The 23603-nt window shown below is 38.9% G+C and overlaps 2 long non-coding RNA genes across 2 annotated transcripts; both read left to right on the forward strand.

Moving 5' to 3' along the window:
- The first annotated feature begins 16421 nt into the window (after positions 1 to 16421).
- On the forward strand, positions 16422 to 16799 carry LOC133865799 (uncharacterized). The gene is made up of 3 exons (XR_009899813.1): positions 16422 to 16462; positions 16555 to 16647; positions 16734 to 16799. It is a non-coding gene; the product is annotated as an uncharacterized LOC133865799 (long non-coding RNA).
- Positions 16800 to 18545: 1746 nt separating this feature from the next.
- LOC133865617 (uncharacterized) lies at positions 18546 to 22798 on the forward strand. Its single transcript, XR_009899782.1, has 3 exons — positions 18546 to 18612; positions 19926 to 19980; positions 22581 to 22798. It is a non-coding gene; the product is annotated as an uncharacterized LOC133865617 (long non-coding RNA).
- Positions 22799 to 23603: the final 805 nt, after the last annotated feature.

Below are 23603 nucleotides of genomic sequence, written 5' to 3' on the forward strand. Positions count from 1 at the left end.
TGGCTCTCCAATGTAGAGTTCGAGTAACTATAATCTAAGGGAATATTCGAGTCATGATTCCAATGCAGCCAAGGTGAGTATTCTACTCACTGAGAAGTATTATTTTCATATATATTGAATTGCAAAATATATATTGTTTTACAAACTTGAACCAACTGTATATTGATTATGAACTGTTTTGGATGATTTGAGTACTTTTGAGTATATTGAAATTATGATGATGTTTTGAAGTATGAATATGATATGTGGAGTTTAAATGAATGGAGTCACTGTATGTTATGGCTGGGAGTTTTGAAAATTGTGATTGCAATGGAACATGAATATGATTTTAGAGTTAAGTTATGCAAATAGTTTAACAAATGACATGTTGAATTGTTTATGTTTTTATAAAGAAAGCATGGGTTAAAGGCATAATTCATGAAATGAAATGTATATTGTTTTAAGGCATGAGGCATATGCGTATGAACGCTAAACGTGCATCGAAGTGAGGTTTATAGCCCACGGGAAACTATGCTTGGGGTAACACTCATGATGCTTGGGGTAATTCTCATGATGCTTGGATTAATTTCCATGATGTACTTGGGTTAATTCCCATGATATTCTTGGGGTAATTCCCATGAGGAAAAACAATGAGCATGTGCATTGCATGATCATGTATAGCATGGTTTTGATGAGTGATGTTTTTATACTATGAGTAGTTTTGCTAGACGTATTAGTATGCATAAGAATCTCAATAGAAAAGAGCTTATGTATATTTCTATCGGATGGTTGCATGATTTAAATGCCATTGTTTTCTAAGTCTCACTGAAACAAAAGTAATATAGTAGGTGAGGATGTATGTAGTTGTTTCCAACAATGAAACTTCTACGTATAAGTCTCAGCTGCATAGTATGCTTAAAATGTTTTTTTATTAGTCGGTGTTTGCTATATCATCTATAGGGGATGTCAAACAAAAGTTTATAAAATTGGTGGCTGTTATAGTGTATGCATGACTAGAAAGGAAAAGTTGGTTCTTTGCAAAAACTTGGTGAATAGTATACTTTTGAGGTCTTAGTGTATTCATTTATGCTAAGACGATGAGCTCATAATTCTACCTATACGGATGTGGCAAACCCCCACAACCGTATAGATGATGTTCATTTGGCTGCAAGTACTCCGGTCGTAGTTGATGGTGTTGTAGATGTGCACTTTGGATATTATGACCGAAGCTCGCCGCGACGGTCGTAAATTGTGGGACCATGGGTGTCCTCTATTTTATGGGTTTTGTTTATGGCTTATGAAGCCTGTGTCACTTGTTATTGTATAAAGTCATTTATGTTATGTATTTAATTTGAAGAAAGACTTAAATAAATAGATGTAATATTGGTTCTTGATTATGATTAATTTATGATAGATGTTTAAGATGATTTCCACTATTAGGTTTAAGTTTTTCACTGCATAGTAGATAAATGTTATACTCTGATTTATCAGGTACATATTATGGGATATATACCATATGTTAACTTTGCGACATATCGTCGTGCCACTGTGAGGACTCTTTTATGTTTGTAAAAAAAAAAAGGGTCGTCCATATACACAGTTTTTCACTGTTTTGGTGGGCACTACAAAAAACAGGACATTTAATGGCGTGTCTACAGTAAATTATTTTTTGACACTTCACTAATTAGTGGCGTGTTGAATCATAACACCTCACTAAAATTATTAGTGGCGTGTTGGATTCAGCATGCCAGTAAAATACTGGCGTGTTTGACTGACACGCCACAAAATTGTGGCGTGTTTGACTGGCACGCCAGTATTTTACTGGCTTGTCAGTAAGACACACCACAATTTTGTGGCGTGTCATTATGACACGCCGGTAAAATAGTGGCGTGTCATTTATGACACGCCACTAAGATTCCTAGAACCGCGAGGCCTGCGCGGTTCTTCCCTTTCCCTCTCCTTTGTTTCCCTCTCTCACTGTACTCTCTCTCTTTCTTGTGTCCCTCTCTCTCTCTCTCTCTCCTGTGTCCCTCTCTCACTCTACTCTTTCTCTCTCTCTCTCTCTATCTCCGTCTCTCTATCGCCGGACGCCGCTTCAACTCCGACCACCACACGGTATGCATCTCCTTCTCTCTCTCTCTCTCTCTATAGCTCTTTCTCTCTCTCTCTCTCTCTCTCTCTAGCTCTCTCTCAAGCTCACTCTCTCTCTCTCTCATCTGTAGCTCTCCGCCCAGCTCAGACGCCGGCCACCAGCAACCCCAGCCGCCCCCGACCTCCGATGCCATCCATCCGTAAGGTAAAATCACAACAACACTCACATGAGGCCTATTTCTTTGTTTTTTCCACAAGTGAAGGCCGAAACATTTTCACCAGCATCAACAAGTCCTATTTTTGTATTTTCTTTCCAAAGAAGTAATCGCCATTAGTAAATTATCTAGTACGCACCCAACATCATATGCTCTCATATTAAATAAAATTGAAATAAAATCAGTCACTCAAAATAATGAAAAGTAAAAATGGAAATGAGCAAAAGCTGTTGGACAAATTAGTCTTCTTTGTATTGAGCTTTATTGACTTCAATGCTGAACATGCAAATTTAATATAAGTAAATGTTATTTAATAGCTTATAGTATCTCTAATTATTATTTTATCGGATCATCTAATGCTACCCTGATTTTTTTGATAGGCCAAAAGTGGAATCTGGCTTTTTAATTCTTTTGATTAATTTGTCTTGTGTTAGGATTTTATTTCTAGTTAACAAAACAAAAAGTGCCTTAAAACGTAGGGTGACTGTCGTAAAAAAATATTGTATTATAGTGAAACTGTACATTTGTTTGGATATAATATCTAAAAGAGTAAAAGTACAATTCATACAATGACGGAACGACATTTGAAAGATTGAAATGACTTCTAAAAGTAAAGTGTGTGCATAAGTTTCAACAAAAATTAAAGCACAACGGAAAGTAAATTGACACAGAGATTTTTGTTGACGAAGTGGAAACTCAGTTAAGAGAAAAACCACTCCGGGGTAGCCAAACCGAGGAATTCTACTATTCAGAAGACAAAGCTAGATACAAGATAGTAACACTCACATGTACCGATGCAGTGGTCGTACCTTGATCTTTGACGTGTAACCCAACACGAACGCTTCCCGACCAGGTTCACCTACCTGAAGGGGTCTTCAATGGAACTCTTTACCTTACAGCCGACCTCTAAGATAAACTTACAGCACACTTGAAAAACGGCTTCAGAGGAGATATCACATCTCTAAGCTCTAATGGAATTCACACCGAATTCTTGCAGCTCTAAGTGCCCAAGGACCCCTATTTATAGGCTAGGGGTCAGAATGGGTGTCAGGCAAAATTTGCCTGGGAGCCGTCCAAACGGTGAACCATGGCCGTCCGGACGGACAACTGTGCGACAGGATTTTCTGAAATTTTCGCGGAGAAATCTTTCCTGTACAAAAACATCGTCCGGACAGAATGGCTCGATCGTCCAGACGGACGCACCTCCGCTGCAAGTAATTTCCATAACAGGCTTAGTGCGTCCAAACCATGGGGCAGGAGCGTCCGGACGGCTAAACTTCAACGCGAAATTTCCGTATCTAATGCGCGTGCGTCCGGACCATGAAAGGGAGACGTCCGGACGGTTGAAGTCGAATCGGCAGTTACCATATACGATGCACCAGCGTCCGGACCACAGCTGTCAGATGTCCGGACAGTTCATTTTGAACTGCGATTCTTGCCTTACGGAGATACACGTCCGTACGGTTGATTGATCTTCCCTTTGTTGAACTTGGAAAGAATCAATGAACCGTTCGAGAACTGATAGGCATCCGGAGGTGCTGCCGAAACGTCCAGACGGAGCAAGTTTGCACAGAAGCTTCTCGATACGATGTAGGTGTCCGGATGGAAGAAACACGTCGTCCGGACAGATGATGCTTGTCTGTCTGATGTCCGAGCGGAATGACACATCGTCCGGACGGATGGATCAGTAGACAGATGGGCGTTCGGACGGGATGACACATCGTCCGGAAGGCTGACAGGGAACTTGAAATTCTTCTGACATTACTCTGAAAGTGGAATCCCTTTTTACCGCATCATTACACATAAGTGATTTTGTCCAAACACAGAATGAGGCCAAAATACTAACAAACTCCCCATTTGGCCATTCTGGGACAAAAATCACTTGACCGGTTTGGAAATACATTCCCGGTCCAAAATAAAAATTACTCCCCCTTTTTGTCACAAAGGGACAAAGGGTAAACAGAGTAATAAAACAACTATCTGAATAAAAATTACTCCCCCTAATGGTCTCAGAAGGACCCGGGAAACAGAGTAATATAAATCCAAGAGTTATAATAAACAAGAAATTATCTCAAAATAACAAAAAACAATAAAAAGTCAACAAAGAAACACGAGGGAATCAAACATCCTCTGCCATAGGTGTAGCTCTGGGAATCCGACGTGCAGCCTTTGGTGCAGCAGCCTCATCATCACTGCTATCTGGATGATGGACTTGGAGGCACTCCTGAAGGTCCAGATGAGTCTGCTCCACCCTCTTGCCAATGGACCGCATTTCCAGCTGCATGGAGGACACAGACTGCTGCAAGGTGGACATCGAGACTTGCATATTGCTCATTCCCCCTTGAAGAGCAGCAAGAGCCTCCATAATCTGAGAAACATTGACCTCTAGTTCAGAAGGCGAGATAGTGTGAGAGGATGAAGCTACGTCCGAAAAAGCAACATGCATAGCAGCAGGTATATCCTCATCAGAATCCTTTCTCCGCAGCTGTGCATTCGACTTCAGCAAAGTCTGTTTGCTGAGGGGCTGTTTCATCTTCATCCTAGGCTCTCCATCTACATTGATACCGGACTGCTGGATGATCTGAGTAATGAGGCAGCCAAAAGGAAGACCGGCAGTGCCCTCATCAAGAGCCTCGAGCATGACTCCTAGAATATGCTTGCAGAGACAGAAAGGAAGGCGAAAGTGAACAACATAAACAAACTGGGCCTTTTTCAATATCAGATTACTGCGCCTGGTAACCGGCCACAGATTGTGCAGAATAATTTTGGCCAACATACGATGAGCTGGACCTAGAGCACCAATCTTGATGGAGGTTTGATGCTCCTCACCTTGTGGAGCAGCATGGAAAAACTCTCGGAGCTCATCCATAGAGGGAGGAAGCACCACCTCGTTGAATGGACTGGCAGGTAGATCGAGAACAGGTACCCCGATAAACTGGCTGATGATCTGGGGATCAACAGTGATTATGTGTCTGTCAACAGTGGACTGCAGTACCGTCCCACACTCATCATCCTGAGCAACCTCCAAGTTTACATAAAAGAGTCGGACCGGCCTGGTGAGGACGATGCAGGCACAGGTATAGCGGTAGGTCCACTGATAATGCTGGATAGTCTCATGGATACTGTTCAGCGGAGGCACCATAATATCTACACGGACCACATTTCATTCAGCAATGACAGTCCGGTCCATAATCTTCGCTTGAATTTCATTTTGCTCTGCTTCTGTCCTCTGACGGACCCGGCACTGGGAACTGATGGCAGACATGATTCTGCAAAAAGAAAACCAACAAGAATATTCCAAAAAAAATAATCCCAAAAAAATCTTGTTAGGTTAGCAAAAATTTTGGCAGAATAACAGCAGTAAGAGGACTATCATAAAATTTAGACAAAAATTATCACAGGCCTACAAATAATCCCAACATGATATAAGCATCTCAAACTCGCAATAACACTCCTAATCAAATATTGAAATTATAACAGTGTAAGAACTGAAAAGAATAGGACAAGAAAAATACCTGAAGGGTGATTGAGAATGCAAAGAGACACACAGGGATGATATTACTCCAAAAACACCAAAGAAAATTACTCACATAAAGCCAAAAGGTGGATTTGGTGGGGTATGAGGGAGAGAATGACCGATTCTGGGTAATTTATAGCCTCTGTGGGTGACCCGTCCGGACGGAGTTTTCAAGACGTCTGGACTCGTGGGCCTCGGGAACGTGCGTAACGGTCATGCTCGTCCAGACGAAATAAATTACCCGTCTGAACGATGGTGACAGCGCACGTGAGTCTGGACGTACAACAATACCTGTCCGAACGATGAGGCACTGCACATGTCCGGACTTCCAGAGAATACCGTCCGGACTACCATGCTACACTCGTCCGGACTCCAAGGAATACCGTCCGGACGCTCCACACTGAAACACCAGAAAAACTGAGAAGAATTTACAGAGATCAAATTTTCTCAAGTCAGTGTCAGAATACGCATACATAATCAACTGATAACACAATCAGAACGCATCTAAAAAATAAACAGAGATATAAAAAAAGGAAGTTGAGATTTCAATTAGCACAAATAATTTTTCCTGATCATATAAAAATTAAATAGGCAACTCAACTCAAGCAATGCGTGTGTGTGTGGAGACTCTTTTCCCACCAGGTAAGACTTTCCAAGACATGACAAATAGCAACTAGATTTTCTAGACATGAGAGAAAATCAAAGATAGATTAGCCAAAAGTCAAACCTTATAACTTGTTAAGGCCTAGACACCCTCATCTGATACACTCCCCCTAAGATGCAGCACATAGTTTGTTTTACTTGTACCATATAGGACAAGATAAAATTTTACTTGCTCATAAAGGGCGAGGTGAATTTAAGCACATAAGCAGTGATTAAACAGATTTAAAGCACAAAAAGTTTTATGAAATACTGCTCGAATCTTATGGAACTGCAAACTGTAGGGAGTGCCAGAGTTTATAGATGTTAGGTTCAACTAGCCTGTGGTCAATTTGGCCATCTTATCAAGGACTTCTTCTCTTATCCAAAATTTCCAAAAGCAAAGAGTCAGAGAAGGAAAGATGTACCTTTAGGGGGGGCCCGGGATAGTGCACATTTTCATTGCATGAGGACAGAAGCTATCCTACTTTTGCATAAACAGGAAAAACACTTGGCCAATATTGTCAAAACTCTCAATTATATCTAAGCATATTTAATCAATGCACAACGAATTGAGATATCACATAAGAATACATGCAATATCTAATAAGCCAAGAGAAAAAAAATCCTGCAAATTCTCCCCAATTTTTTTTTTTTTTATTTATTAAAAAAAAAACAAAAACAACAAACAATATGGAAAAAACATCATATGCTAAGGCACGATCAAACCTGTGTACGCTCAATGATGCCATTACAGAAAAACAGTCGCTCGACCTGCTTTTTTTGTCTTCCCCAAAAATACCTGCAAAGTTTTCTCAAGAAAACACAAGGGGGCAAACATAACTTGTTCCTAGATTGCATATAATATAACAAATACAATGAGCAATCAAACCTGATGCCATAGGATTAGGAACAGAATCCTAGGCATGAGCACCCGAACCTGCTAGGTGCGTCGGTTCCCCCTCCTGGGGTAACTGTCCTTCTCAGCCCAAGTCTACCTTCCAGTAGGTGGTTGCTGACAAGACTGCATCATCCATTGCATCATGTTTTGCATCCAAACAGGAGGCTCACCGGAGTATTGCTCTTGAGGCCTTCTCAATTGCCTAGGTTTGCTCTTGTAAGTGCCACTCTGATTGGCTGGTACAAACCGCTGTTGAGGCTCTGACGCTGAGGAACCAAGGGGCTTGGAACTGATGTCTTGGTGCTTGTCCCCATGGTGCTTGATAGGATGCCTAATGCCAAGGAGTCTGATGCTGAGCTGCAGGTACAGTGCCATACTGAGCTTGTCTAGGCACTTCTTTCTTGACTTTGGCCTTTTGTGCTTTCAAGAGGGAGCATTGAGGCCGTATATGCCCACTGAGACCGCAGTGATGGCAATATAGGAGGTCTTCTGATGGAATGAGGCTGCTGAGTGCCTGGAACATCATCATTGACCTTTTCCTTCTATTTATCTTCAATAACTGGAGGAAGCTCTGGGACTGTAGGAGGCACAAACACAGTCTTTGAGGAAGAAGGAATATCAGAAGAGGAAGCTACATACCCGAGACCAGTCTTGTCATGTGGGCTCTTCTGGGTGGACAGCATACGAGTCAACTTCTCATCAGTGACTCTCTCTAGCTGGAGCTGTGTCTCAAGTAGCTTTTCCTCAAGCTCCTGTATCTTGAGCAGCAGTGAGCTCTTCTCAGTATGCAGACTGTTCAGATCATTAACTTGCTGCTTTTGGCCTTCCCTCAGCTTCTCAAACTCTTTGTAGAGAGTTTTGTATGCTTCCTTGAGCTCTACCTCATTCTCACTATGCTCCGAATAATATGAGTCTTCTTCTTCAATATAAGGGGCCACAAAAGCCAGAAATTTGTCAGACTCTAGAGCATCTTCTTCGGACTCATCACTGAGAGTCACATTGTAAGCCTTCCACTTGCCCTTCTTGTGATTCCCGAATCGGCCCGGATATGCCTATAGCCTGACCATTCAAAACATCGGGGTCCTCTGGGATCTTTCTTAACCTCTGGTTCAGCTTCTCTGAGAGGTTTCTTGGCTTTTTCAGAAAACTTCTTCTTGAACCGATCATCTTTCATTAGTCTTCTGAAATTTTTTGGCTATCATTGCCACAGCCTTTTCTTCATCCTCAGATTCTTCTTCAAAGGAGGCTTCTACCTTCTTCTTGGAAGCCTTAAAAGCAATGGTCTTTAATTTCTTGACCAGGGGCAGAGACAGCTCGTATGTTTGAAGAGATCCAACCAGCTCTTCAATCTTCATTTCTTCAAGATCCTTGCTTTCCTTAATAGTCGTTACCTTAATCCTGAAATGGTCGGGTAAAGATCTGATAATTTTTTGGATGAGTTTTACATCCGAGATAGGTTTCCCAAGACTCACCATGGAGTTCCTCAGGTCATTTATTTTGGAGTAAAACTCTCCAAATGTCTCTTCCTCTAACATCTTAATTTCTTCAAATTTTGAAATCAACATCTGAAGTTTGGCAGATTTTACAAGTTTTGTGCCTTCATATGTTATTTCCAAAATTTGCCATGCTGCTTTAGCTGATTCGCAATTTGAAATTTTGGCGAATTCAGATGGAGAAAGTGCTTGGCATAGAGCATGGAGGGCTTTGTCATTTGAAAGACGAGCATTCTTTTGGGGGACTAGTTCAGGTGTTGTATCCTCTGGTTTAGTCCAACCAGTCTCAACAATACCCCAACAGTCAATAGATTTCAAAAAGAAACGCATATGTGCCTTCCAATAGCCATAGTTCGAGCCATCAAAGGCAGGAACAGAATTAAGAGTTTGAGACATAATAAATATAGAAGTCAAATATAAAAACACTCAAGAAATTAATCTTCTCAGAGTGTACCAAGCTCTGATACCAATTGAAAGATTGAAATGACTTCTAAAAGTAAAGTGTGTGCATAAGTGTCAACAAAATTTAAAGCACAGCGGAAAGTAAATTGACACAGAGATTTTTGTTGACGAAGTGGAAACTCAGTTAAGAAAAAAACCACTCCGGGGCAGCCAAACCCAGGAATTCTACTATTCAAAAGACAAAGCTAGATACAAGATAGGAACACTCACATGTACCGATGTAGTGGTCGTACCTTGATCTCTGACGTGTAACCCAACACGAACGCTGCCCAACCAGGTTCACCTACCTGAAGGGGTCTTCAATGGAACTCCTTACCTTAGAGCCGACCTCTAAGATAGACTTCAGTTTACAGCACATCACACTTGAAAAACGGCTTCAGAGGAGATATCACGTCTCTGAGCTCTAATGGAATTCACACCGAATTCTTGCAGCTCTAAGTGCCCAAGGACCCCTATTTATAGGCTGGGGGTCAGAATGGGCGTCAGGCGAAATTTGCCTGGGAGCCGTCCGGATGGTGAACCATGGCCGTCCGGACGGACAACTGTGCGACAGGATTTTCTGAAATTTTCGCGGAGAAATCTTTCCTGTATAAGGACATCGTCCAGACGGGATGGCTCGATCGTCCGGACGGACGCACGTCCGCTGCAAGTAATTTCCATAATAGGCTTAGCGCGTCCGGACCATGGGGCAGGAGCGTCCAGACGGCTAAACTTCAACACGCAATTTCCATATCTGATGCATGTACGTCCAAACCATGAGAGGGAGACGACCGGACGGTTGAAGTCGAATCGGCAGTTACCATATACGATGCACCAGCGTCCAGACCACAGCTGTCAGATGTCCGGACAGTTCATTTTGAACTGGGATTCTTGCCTTACAGAGATACGTGTCCGGACGGGATACCACATCGTTCGGACGGTTGATTGATCTTCCCTTTGTTGAACTTGGAAAGAATCAGTGAACCGTTCGAGAACTGATAGGCGTCCGGACGTGCTACTGAAACGTCTGGACGAAACAAGTTTGCACAGAAGCTTCTCGATACGATGTAGGTGTCCGGACGGAAGAAACGCGTCGTCTGGACAGATGATGCTTGTCTGTCTAATGTCTGGACGGAATGACACGTCGTCCAGACGGATGGATCAGTAGACAGATGGGTGTCCGAACGGGATGACACATCGTCCGAACGGCTGACAGGGAACTTGAGATTCTTCTGACATCACACTGAAAGTGGAATCCCTGTTTACCGCATCATTACACATAAGTGATTTTGTCCAAACACAGAATAAGGCCAAAATACTAACGACATTAAAACTAAGGAGTATCCGAATTAAAATTTTCATAGATCTCGTAGTAATGTTTAGGCACTATGAATCTTTAATAGATAAAAAGACTTATCCTTATTGTCTTCCTTATTATTATGTTCAATATAAGTTCTCTCATGTTCATTTAAACGGGAAGTGTGAACTTTGGTTATTTAATATTAATATATAAATAATAGGGAAGAAAGAGTATGGTGCACATATATTATCAAAATATATAAACATTTATTGAATTGAGTTGAGCTACCTTCACTTTCGGTTTATTTGGTGTTTGTTTAATTTTTTTTATTTTTACTTTAATTATATATACATTTTATAGGAGAATATATTTAGTTAAAGCCCTAGATCGATTCTACTACTTTGGCTCATCTAATCTCTAGACACATGATTTTCAATCAACATATATATTAGTATTATACTATTATTAATGAAAAAACAGACATTTCAATTAAATAAAGAGGGCTTTCTCATTCACACTAAATAGTTTGAGAATGAGGCACAGAGAGTGTTTTTGGTTTCTTTAGGAGTGGTTGCCCCTCTTTGGAGCCAGTGTTTTCATGCTTTTGGATGGGTTAAAAATTATGTCAAGGATTATGATCACATGAAATTAATCAATTGGTAGGTAGTGACGTAGGGATATTGGGAAACTAAACGGCCGGGCTGGATGAAATTAAAACGGTCATGCTTGTCAAAGCAAAGGAAAAATATATCGATCCTACTATATATATAATTATAATATATGAAAATTAATTAAACATGTTAATTACCAAGTAGTCATAAAATAGAAGCTAAACGTTTACCACCTAATCCTCCTCGCTTTGGTTGGATGATGACCAAAGTTTCCATTATCTTCCATCATAATTTAAAATCTAAAAGTTGCCTGCAGTTGATCATGTTTAATATTAATGATGAAAAAAATAATGACCTTCCTAATATGTTGTTTACTTTATTTTGTTACTATTTTGTATTGTACATAGAAAAGAAGATGGACAAGACTTGGATGACAAAGTCTAGGGGTACGAGGGAATATAGAGATGGGTGTAGATTTTTTGTTGACTTCGCAGTTAGTAACTGTAGAATCCCCAATGGAAATGTACACTGCCCTTGTAAGTCGTGTCGAAATAACCAGTGTCACCCACCCGATGTCGTACTTGCCCACTTGACAGGGGGTAAGGGAATAATGACTACATACACTACATGGTTTTGGCACGATGAGAAGCATGTTCGGGGTCCTGTTGCAGGTTCTTACTCAAATCGCTCAGCCGCAGATGTGGCTAGTGGAAGCACAGAACAGGGTGCATGGCGACATGCACTCAATGTTGCGTGATGCATTCGGCATGCACGAAGTTAGAGAAGAAAATTGTGAGCCTGAGGTCGTGGCTCAGGGAGGTGAAGAAATTGGGTGGAATGGAGAATCAGCTGAAGGGAACGCTCAGAAGTACTACGACATGCTCAAAAACTCGGAGAAGCCACTTCATGGGGGTACTAAACATAGCAAGCTGAGTGCTACTGTACATTTGTACAACTTGAAATGCGTTGGGGGACTTAGCAACAAGATTTTCTCGGATTTCCTTGAGTTCATCATCCAGTTGCTGCCTGCATGTGATGACACTTTGCCAGCTAATACATATGAGGCGAAAAAGTTTCTTAGTTACATAGGGCTTGGTTATGAGAAGATTCCTGCATGTCGTAATGATTGTATGTTATTCTGGAAGAACAATCAAGAATTAGAATCATGCATCGTCTGTGGAGAATCTAAGTGGAAGGATGAAATTCATTTGGACGAGGATGGTCAACCCATATCATCGAGAAAGAAACGTCTGGTGAAAGTATTGTTGTCGTTTCCACTCATCCCCCGGCTACAGAGGCTTTTTATGTCGGAACATACAGCGCCCCACATGAGATGGCATGTAGGAGGCCGCACTAAAGATGGCGTGCTGAGGCATCCGGCTGACGGTGAAGCATGGAAATCATTCGATCTCTTACATCCAGAATTTTCGGCCGACAGCAGGAACATCAGACTTGGTCTAACCTCAGATGGATTTAATCCATTTGGGAACATGAGCACTTCCCATAGCACTTGGCCAGTGCTGCTTGTTCTATACAACTTGCCTCCTTGGATGTGCATGAAACAAACATCATTCATATTATCTCTGATTATCTCGGGCCCAAGTTCACCTGGAATGGATATAGATGTCTACCTTCAGCCATTGATTGAGGAGTTACAAGAACTATGGAATGTAGGGGTACGCACATTTGATGTCTCGAAGAAAAATAATTTTGTGATGCGAGCGCAGTTGATGTGGACAATAAATGACTTCCGGGCGTACGCAGATTTGTCCGGATGGCCTAACAAGGGTGAGTATGCATGTCCTTGCTGTATGCATTCAATACGGTCTAAACTGTTAAAACACGGTAAAAAACATTGTTATATGGGACATAGACGATACTTGCCCATGGATCATCCGTGGAGGCGAAACAAAAAAACATTTGTCGGAACCCAAGAATTAGAATGTGCCCTCATGTGCAAAGTGGAGAAGAAATTCTTGGACAATTAGAGGGTATGGTATTTGGGGATGAGAGCGCGGGCATGGCAAACAAGGATAAAAAGAAAAAAAAAAAAAAAAGATGGAAGAAACGGAAGAAGGGAGAAACATCAACTGAAAATGTAATTTGGAAGAAGAAAAGTATTTTTTTTAGGTTGCCGTACTGGAAAGATAATTTATTGCGGCACAACCTTGATGTTATGCACATGGAGAAAAATGTGACGGACAACATACTTAGCACAATTCTTGACATCCCAGGTAAGACAAAGGATGACCTTGCAGCCCGCGCAGACTTGATGGAAATGGGTTTGAGACATAAACTTCATCCGTTCACGGCCGATAATGGTAGAACCTATATGCCCGCAGCATGCCACACGATGTCCAGAGATGATAAAAACACATTTTTTGAAAGTGATTCGAAATGTGAAGGTGCCCGACGGATATGCTTCTAACGTTTCTTATTGTGTAAAACTTAAAGAATGTACAATATCGGGCTTAAAGAGTCATGACAGCCATATACTGATGCAACAATTTCTCCCTATTGCATTGCGCGGATCACTGCCAAATAACGTAGTTAGACCTCTTGTTGAGATGTCTGCATTCTTCAGGGGGATATGCTCTACAAACTTAACACAAGAGGATATGGACCGACTAGAGGGTGACGTCTGTGTCACTTTGTGCAAGCTGGAACAGATATTCCCCCCCGATTTTTTTACTAGCATGGTTCACGTGGTCGTGCATCTAGTCCGTGAATGTCGACTTGGGGGACCTGTACAGTATAGGTGGATGTATCCAGCAGAGGGGTAAAATTTGTGCATGCTTAATAATTATTTTAATTTTTATGATATTAGAATACAATTGCTAACTAGCACTACTTGAATGATGTTCCTATGTAGGAGCCTTAGGGGGTTTAAATCTAGTGTACGCAATAAAGTAGCTCCTGAGGGCTGCATTGTGGAAGGCTATATAGCGACCGAGTTGATGACGTTTTGCTCGAGGTATCTAGATAACGTACCAACATTTCACAACAAAATCCAAAGAAATCCCGATGGTTCAAAGGGGGCGGGAACACGAGTCATCCTCGACTGTATCACATTGACACAAATTCATCGATATATTACGAAGAACTCTGACGAGTTCCTTCAGCTCCGAGCGTAAGTTGTGTTACATAAATATGTATGTTCAATTATGTTATAGCCTTAGGGTGAATAATAATGCGAGTAATTTCCAATTGTAGGATGCACATGGATACGCTTAGACGATCACATTATAGGGGGCGAACTACGGATGATCAGTTAGAAGCCCAACATCATGAACAGTTCTGCGATTGGTATCGTGAATATGTACGAATTATCATCATGTTTAATTATTAAATGTTGAACTTATACATCATATAAACTAACCAAACTAACTTTGTGCGTTTTACATTGTACGTAATATACTCGTAGTCGTAGGTCGATCGAATGAACAATTGAGGTAGGAAGGAAATAGGTGACAAATTGGTGATGCATTGTAGAGGGCCGAAAGAGACAGCTATAAGAAATAATAGATATGTTGTAAATGGCAAACTGTTTCGCACTCGAGCACATGATGCGGGAAAGAGGACTCAGAATAACGGTGTGTGTGTGCCGACCGTTGATGGTGAAATGTACTACGGGAAGTTAACAGAAATAATTGAGGTCGAGTACTACGATAGGACCAAGTACGTTTTGTTCAAATGTGATTGGGCGGACACCACGAGGGACATAGGGTACAAGGTGAATGAGTATGGGCTAGTGCTTGTCAATTTCAAAAAACTTGTACACACGGGAAAGTTGATCATTGATGAGCCGTACGTGCTAACTACACAAGTTGTCCAAGTTTTTTACGTTGAAGATGAACGGGACCCAGGTTGGGCTTGCGCTGTAAGAACTAAACCTAGGAACGTATATGATGTTGGTGATGAAGGGCATGATGATGCATGTGCTAACTACCACGAGTGCGAGCCGCTCCTATTGACCAGTAATAATGACCATGATCTACGAGATGACTTCGATCACATCCGACCTGACTTAGATCCGATCCCAGTGTATGTGTCAAAAAAAAAAATCTATTTGATATTTTAAAATATTTATTTCTACATTGATTGGTGATTGTTAAATATGTGACTCATTTAAATACTGTGATGCATATGGTTGATATATAATGTATAAATACGTGATGTATTTTGTAGGGTACAATGAGTTATAGAATCCCAAGTGTTATGAAGCGGAATAAGGGCCAAGGATTGAGATCTAGCGACCCTACGCACACAGAGAGCGACCCTACGCATACAGAGGCAGGGTATAGACCAGTATTCACAGATGATCACTCAGGATACCAGTACAACATCGAAGATAATACATTTGATCATCTACCTCATATGCAGCAGACGGTGAGCCAATTAGAGGCGTGTTCCCCTGGTCACGTGGCACGGCTATTCGACTACAGCATGTCGGGTTCTCATGATACTGAGACACATTTTTCAGACTATAATGAGACACAAGCTCCGGAGGGCTTGCATGATGCACAGCCCGCGGAGGGCCTACATGATGCACAACCTGAGGATGAGCTTGCTACACAAGTGCTGGACGTGAATCAGATCCGGACGATAAGTAAGTACATATTTTTATAAATTTAAAGGATATATATGTATTTATTGTTTTACATTTTATATTCATTTCGAAATAATTAACATCAATATCTATTAATGTTATAGGTACTAATCCGGATGGCAGCACTTGTTTTGAAGTTATGACCATTACGGACCCGCACAAGGCATGGGAGATCCCCGCGGGAAAGAGGGTCTTGATGGATTATAATCCAGGCTGGCAACCCGTAGGATTTAGCGCCAATAAATTTAGACGGCAAACCGGGAAGCTAATAAGGAGCGGAAACTATGTGCATTTACGGGACGATTGGGCGCATGTACCGGCTCGTACAAAGGAGGATATATGGGAAGCCCTGATGGTAAGTGGACTTTTACGTACCGTCAAACTTTTTTTTTTTTTTTTTTTTTAATTTTTTTTTATCAACTTTCAACTTGTGTAGGCGGACTTTTACATCCCACCAAGTTATGATTTACAAAAAGTAAAACGGCTTTTCAGGATATGGGTGTAAAGCTCAAGAATTGGAGACACAATACAAAAGTTAAATTAGGAATTCAACAGGGCGATACTCCTGAGACGATACGAGCAAGAGTATGGGCAAGAAGACTCCCCAACTACCGCCCCGAGGACATGGATGCGTTGTTGAATAAATGGTGTGACGAAGAGTATCAGGTTAGTCATGAATTATATTACTATTTTGTGTAGTTTCATTAATTTCATTTAGTTGTGTTAGTGTTTACATAATAAGAATGTTAATTGTGTAGGAGTATGCTGACCATATGAAGCAATTACGAGCATTGCAAAATACTCCTCATTGCATGGGGACCAAAAGCTATGCGAGGTTGTCACACGAAGAAGTATATACACCAATTTATTCCATACATATAAATGTAAACATTTGATATATATAAACATGTGTTATAATGTTTTATTCTTTTGGCAGACTGTCAAGGATGGCACTCCTCCTACGAGAGCACAAGCGTACATAAAAACTCACGCGAAGAATGATGAAAGCTATCCAAATGATATAGTAAAAGAGAGATGTGTATGTTATTCATCTTTCATATATTGTTTTACTTATATGTGTAATTATTTATTTACAATGCACATTAGTTTGACGCACCAACATTTAATACTACATGCAGGAAAGGATGGTAATGCTAATGCCAACCGACTCTGCCGATTCGTCAAGCGTAACATAAGGAACGGTACATTGGAGACATGACGATGCGTATGCCTAGGCGCTTGGCAACAAGCCGGAGTACGCTGACAGAGTTAGGCAGGTTGGGCCAAATATTTAGCCTGTGCGAGGGTCCATAAGCTCTTACCATACACCATCACAGCCGCATTCACAAAATCAAGGGCACGCCGTCTTTCCGTAAGAAATGTTTGCTTCTGAGATGGAGAGAGCACTCGAGGTTGGGAGGGCACGACACTCTTCTGAGATGGAGAGAGCACTCGAGGCTGAGCGGGCAAGACAAGCTTCTGAGATCGAGAGAGTACTTGAGGGTGAGCGGGCACGACACAAGTTACAAATGGATGAGGTGTTGGCAACACAATCTCAGATTATGTCCTGTTTTAGCCAAATGGAGACATTGTAGCGCCAATCAGTATCCGTGCCTGGAGCCTCTCATGATAACATAGTGCCAGACAAAAATTCTGCACATCATATGAATGTGTCATCTGTTGATAGCAGATCAGGTAATAATTACTGGGTTTTTTTTTTTTTCGTGGTATGATTACGTCTGTTTAAATTCACACTTTGTTAAATGCTTAGGACTTTATATAATTTGATCATATTGTTTGCTAACATACTATATTTGTTTTATAATTCGCAGATCCTACGGAAAATGCTATCCAGTTACCCGATCATGAAAATTTTGCTGACAATTGATATTGGGTAACATTTAGGTTTATTTTAGTTGGCAAATATGTACTTGCCTTTTTTTGTTCCGGTTTTGTTATCAACCTATGACAAAGATTGATTATATATTTTGTTTATTGAAACCTTTGTTTTGATTGTTATGAATTTATGACATATTTTTATTGAAACTTTTTGTAATGTCCAGGACATTATTTAATAATTAAAATATAAAATTTGAGTAATTAATTGATTAAAGAAATTTAGTGCTATTAAAAATTCAAAAGAATAATTTTAAAGTCCATAGAAAAGAAAAAGAAGAGAAAGGAAATAGGGAAATGCAAATAAATAAAAGATGATAGAAATAATATAACTAAAATAAATAAAATAGAAAATGAAATAAAAATAAAATAAAATTAGAAAAAAATGAAATAGAAAAGAACAATCAGAAAGAGAGAGAGAAAAAAAAAAAAAGAAAAGTCAAAAAGTAAAAGTAAAAGAAAATAAAAATAAAAAAAAAAAAAAAGAAAGAAGAGAGGTGCACGTGCACCTCCCTTCTCAATTAAAGGAAAGGCCATTTGGCCTTTCCAAAAGCAGAGGCGCACGGCCTCTGCTATTTAAAAGAAAAAAAATAAAAATAAAAATGGGAAAGGGTCATCTGACCCGAGAGAAAAAGAAATAGGAAGGGAAGGGTTTTTCTCTTATGATTTTTCATACAAAAATCATGATCTACGAAGATACAACCATCCAAACTCAAATTCGATTTCGGTAACGTGATCTACGAAGTCCGATCTACGTTTCTACCGATTGGTTTGAGGTATTTTTACAAACTCTTAGTCTTTGAGATTTTAGATTAAATCTAAAGATATATGAGTTTGATTTTTATGTGTTCTTAGGATTTGTTGTGTGGAGCTTGCTAAACACTCTCCAAGTGTTGGATTTACATTTGGTAGAATTTTTGGTGAGTTTCCTCAAACTCTAACTTTTGGGTATTTAATTTTAGTTGAATTTTTATGTGATTAACCTTTAGTAAATGCTATGGGTTAATAATATTGTGTTTGGGTAGTGATTTATAAATTATGGGTTAAGATTGAAAACCTTAATTTGATGGGTTAAATTAATTTAGGGGTTTTAAGTAATTGAAACCTAGATTGTTAATTTGTGGATTAATTGTGGTTATATTGATGATTAATTCCAAATTAGCTAGAAGTTTTGTAAAAATAAGTATTTATGGGTTATGTTCTAATATTAGTAAAAATAAATAATTATTGGTATTTAGTTTAAATAGTTTTTGTGAAGTTAATCCTAAGATTTTCTTATGGGTTAATGTTATTTTAAATGTGTTAATTGTAATATATATTATATTATGTAGTATATATTATTCCTTTTTGGTTGTGGCCTTTATATCACATTTACGGTGTCTATTATGTTTATTATTTTAATAATAAACATATACGGTATTAAAGATATTTCTATTAATTAAGATTACCGTAAATATAGAATCGGTATTATGGTTAATTCTATTTATTTAGATTACCGTAAATATGGAATCGGTTAATTGATTTTAAAATCAATTAACGATATTGTTTCCTTGATGGAAGGAGACAATTAAGGTGTTTACCATTTTGAGGGTCCCTGACCTAGCCTATAAATAGAGTGCCTGTGTACACCATCAGTACAGCCATCAAGCAATAGGCATAGGTTAGAAGATCTCTCATATTTGTTCCTAGAAGTTCTGAAGAAAGTGCTTGAGCAACAATGGCCGGAGGTATGCCGAAACTCTTCTATGTATTTTATTTTTCCGCTGCGCATGTTAGGTTAAAATAATTTTCATGTCTAAATTATTTCTAACATTAATGATTTAAGTAAATTAATTAGTAATTAAGTTAGTAATTATTGTAAAAAGATTAGTGAATGTAATTTTAGAGTTAATGCTAGCATAAAAATGTTAGTGAAAATAATTGTGAGTTAGTAATTAATATTATAAGTAAATAATTAAATAATAATTTTAATATCTAACCCTTAGTAAATATTTTTGGGTTAGTGTTATTTAGCTTTAATTAGTGTCTGTATGTAATTTTAGTGTCTAATCTTAAACAAGTGTTTTGGGTTAGAGGTGTTGTGATTAAAATTAGTAAATAAGGTTTACGGGTGTGTAATTGAGACCCTTAAAAATATTAGGGGTTTTCCAACGGTTTAACCTTGAGCGATTCAAGTGCTAATTATGGTATTAATTATTTAAAGTGTTAAATAGTGCAATGTGTTATTTCACAGTGATACATTGCAAGGTGGCGTCTAGGAGACCTAAGCTTGATATCCGCGCAACCAGGTGAGTATTCTACTCACTGAGGAATCCTAGGAACTTAAATTTACGTATTGTTGCATTTGGTTGCATTTATGATTATAGAATTTGTTGGTGAAGATGCATGTAATTGAATTGTGAGTTATTGGATTGGGAATTGTAATGATAAGTTGATATTGATAATGATTGGTTGTATTTATGATTATGGAATTTGTTGAGGAAATTGTTTATGATTGAGTTGGGATATATTGGTTTGTAATTGTGTGGATAAATGGATGTTGAGGAATCTTGATTGTTTATGATTATGGAATTTATTGAGAAAATTGTTTACGATTGAGATGAGATATATTGGTTTGTAATTGTATGGATAAATGGATGTTGAAATTGAAATGTATTTATAGTTATGGAAGTGTTGGTAGAAATATATGTGAATGGGTTATGATATATTTGGATTGAGAATTGTGATGATAAATGGATGTCGTTGAAATTGGAATGTATTGATGGTTATGGAATTGTTGATAAAAATAAATGTGGTATGTGTTGAAAGAAAAATGTTTGGGAATACACATGTGATGATATGTATATAGTGTGGATGCTTTGGTATTATGAGAACTCGGTAGTTGATAGATGGTAAGTCCAGTGTTGTAGTATCTGGCACAGTGGTAGGCCATAGTATAGCAGCTCTTGGCTGAGATATGTGGTAAGCCTAGCATTGAAGTGCTAGCACTAGTGAGATATGTGGTAAGTCTAGCATTGAAGTGCTAGTTCACGTGAGATGTGTGCCCTGCGGGTCGTAGCTTTACAGGCGGTATTGATGGTAAGCCTAGCATTGAAGTGCTAGCACTAGTGAGATATGTGGTAAGCCTAGCATTGAAGTGCTAGTTCACGTGAGATGTGTACCCTACGGATTGTAGCTTTACGGGCGGTGTTGATGGTAAGCCTAGCATTGAAGTGCTAGCACTTGTGAGATGTGTGGTAAGCCTAGCATTGAAGTGCTAGTACACGTGAGATGTGTGCCTTGCGGGTCGTAGCTTTACGGGCGGTATTGACGGTAAGCCTAGCATTGAAGTGCTAGTACTGGTGAGATGTGTGGAATAATGTTTATGGTATGCGTGGAATATTGTTAGTTGAAACCGTGATAATATAATGTGTGATGAACAGCGTGACTTGTACTTGATAATATGTTGTTGTGTGAATTAAATGATTTGTGAATAACGTTGTTGAACCCTGCATGCAAATATGTTTGTGTATATTGTGTACTTAGTGAGTCTTATACTACTGAGGTGGTGAACTCATACTTTCACCTGTATGGATGTGGTTAAACCCGCAACCGTACAGACTCTGATGCTTTGACTGCAAGTTCAGTGAATCTAATGAATGACGTCGTAGCATAGTACTTGGGATGTTATGACTGAAGCCTGACGACAGTTATAAAGGTTGGACCATGGGTTGTCCGCCTCTTGGTAGACTTCGTTTATGGCTCGTGTCGCTTGTGACACTTGTATTTATAAGCTAGTCCTTTGATATGTACTTAATAGCTAGGTAATTGTCTTAAATAGATAGACATATTAATGGCTCTTTTATTGTAATTAACCGTTGTTTATAGATGTACCTTCCACTATGTCGATAATGTTATTATGTGTTATCCGCTGCATAAATAGAACTCTAATTATCAGGTACATGTTATAGAATGTGTACTGTATGTTGGCTGAGCGACAGGTAGTCGTGCCACTGTGATGACTCAATTTACGTTTTTTTTTTTAAAAAAAAAATAAAAATTAAAAAAATTTGGGTCGTCACACTTTTGGAATGACTTTTTGGTATTAATTTATGACAGAGATTGATAATATTGTATATTTTGTTTGTTGTAAGTTTTAGTTTTAGTATTATGAATCTATGTCATATATATATGTTTAGTGAAACTTTTGGAATAATTTTTTTTTGTAGTTGTGATTGTTGATAAAAATTCAAATTGTTGCAATTGTGTTGATTATGGATTGATAGAATTGTTGTAAATCAATACAAAATTTCGGATTACAGGTTTTGGATTGCAGGATTTTTATGTTTTTTTTTTTTAAAAAAAATACCATAATTAGTGGCGTGTCAAACGGACACGCCACTATAATATATAGTGGCGTGTCTGTCTGACACGCCACTATATATTATAGTGGCACGTCCGTTTGACACGCCACTAATTTGTGGCGTGTCAGCCAATGACACGCCACAAAGTCAGAAATATTGACTGATTGATTTGTGGCTTTCTAAAAAGGCCACTAATCATATGTCACTAATGTTTAGTGGCCTTTCAGGGTGCCTGAAAGGCCACTAAACATTGGTCACAAATTACTTCAATTTTTGTAGTGGGGGACCACATTTCTAGTGGGTGTCGTTTGTAATGTTCTGTCCAGCGAAAAAGAGTATTTGGCTAACCATGTTATTTTATTTCACTATTGCTATAAAGAAATACTGTCAAAACTATCCGTGAAACTTCCAGGAACTGCCTACCATGCATTGTTTCTTGTTCATAATCCAATTTTGTTAAGCTTTAACTCTTGAAGTTATTTATGTCAATTGGTTACTTCGAAGGCTTACATTTGTTTAACATGAGGGGTTATCGGTCACTGCAGTATGCTGCCGTCTCATAAAGGAAGCTGTTCGTGAGCGGCACTGTAAAGACAACTGCATTGCAATTGTCATTGTTTTCAGGCACAAGTAAATACGTAATACCAAAGGCACCAACTTTTAGTAGAAATTTATTGCTGCTGCTTGTTGATTTCATTAATGTTTTGTTTCTTCTTCGATTGTATAATTTCCTCAGACATTGCTCTTGATTGTATGTTTGTTGTCAGATATTTTGTTGAGTTGCTCAGTTTTGCATTCTGAGTTGGTAGAAGTAGACTTTGGGTGCTGTTCAAAAAGTTGAACTATCTAGTGATGTGTTTAATAGTGACATTTTCCCCTCTTTAAATGGATGGTATATTACAATCATCAGATCTTCAAAGAATTTGTAGCGCTTAACTTGGTACCCTGAAAGTTGGTACGTATCTAGTTCTGCTATTCTTTTGGTCCGCAAAACTGTGCTGGATAAGTGAAACATATGATATAGTTCTTGATTTTCAAGTCAATGCATCCCCCTCTTTCAAGAAAGAGATGCATGGTATAATCCTTTTTTCTCTCTTCGAATAAAAATGATCAGCTGGTTATATTTAATTTGTTGGGGTTGGAATGTGAGGAGTTTCGAAGACTGTGAGGGAAGGTAATCATATCATATATATATATATATATATAAGTCGAGTTCTAACTTAGAATTGGCCTAGAATTGTGACACGTGGCGTGAACCCATCATTTTTAAACATGGAACCGGTTTTTTGAGTAAAAAATCGGAGAATTTTAAAGATTGAACTGGTTTTATCGTGATTTTGATAAATTTATTTTGCTTTAATGAAAAGATTATAGGTATGAATATTCATGAGACCAAAATAAAGACTTTTTTGCATTTTAGTATTAAGTGGTGTGAATTTTTTGTTAAAAATCTTAAATTAAAAACTTTCCCTTATCATATATATATATATATAAAAGCCGAGTTCTAACTTAGAGTTGGCCTAGAATTGTGACACGTGGAGTGAACCCATGATTTTTAAACACTGAAC

The sequence above is a fragment of the Alnus glutinosa genome, chromosome 4, assembly GCF_958979055.1.
Source record: "Alnus glutinosa chromosome 4, dhAlnGlut1.1, whole genome shotgun sequence".
Lineage (NCBI taxonomy): Eukaryota > Viridiplantae > Streptophyta > Magnoliopsida > Fagales > Betulaceae > Alnus > Alnus glutinosa.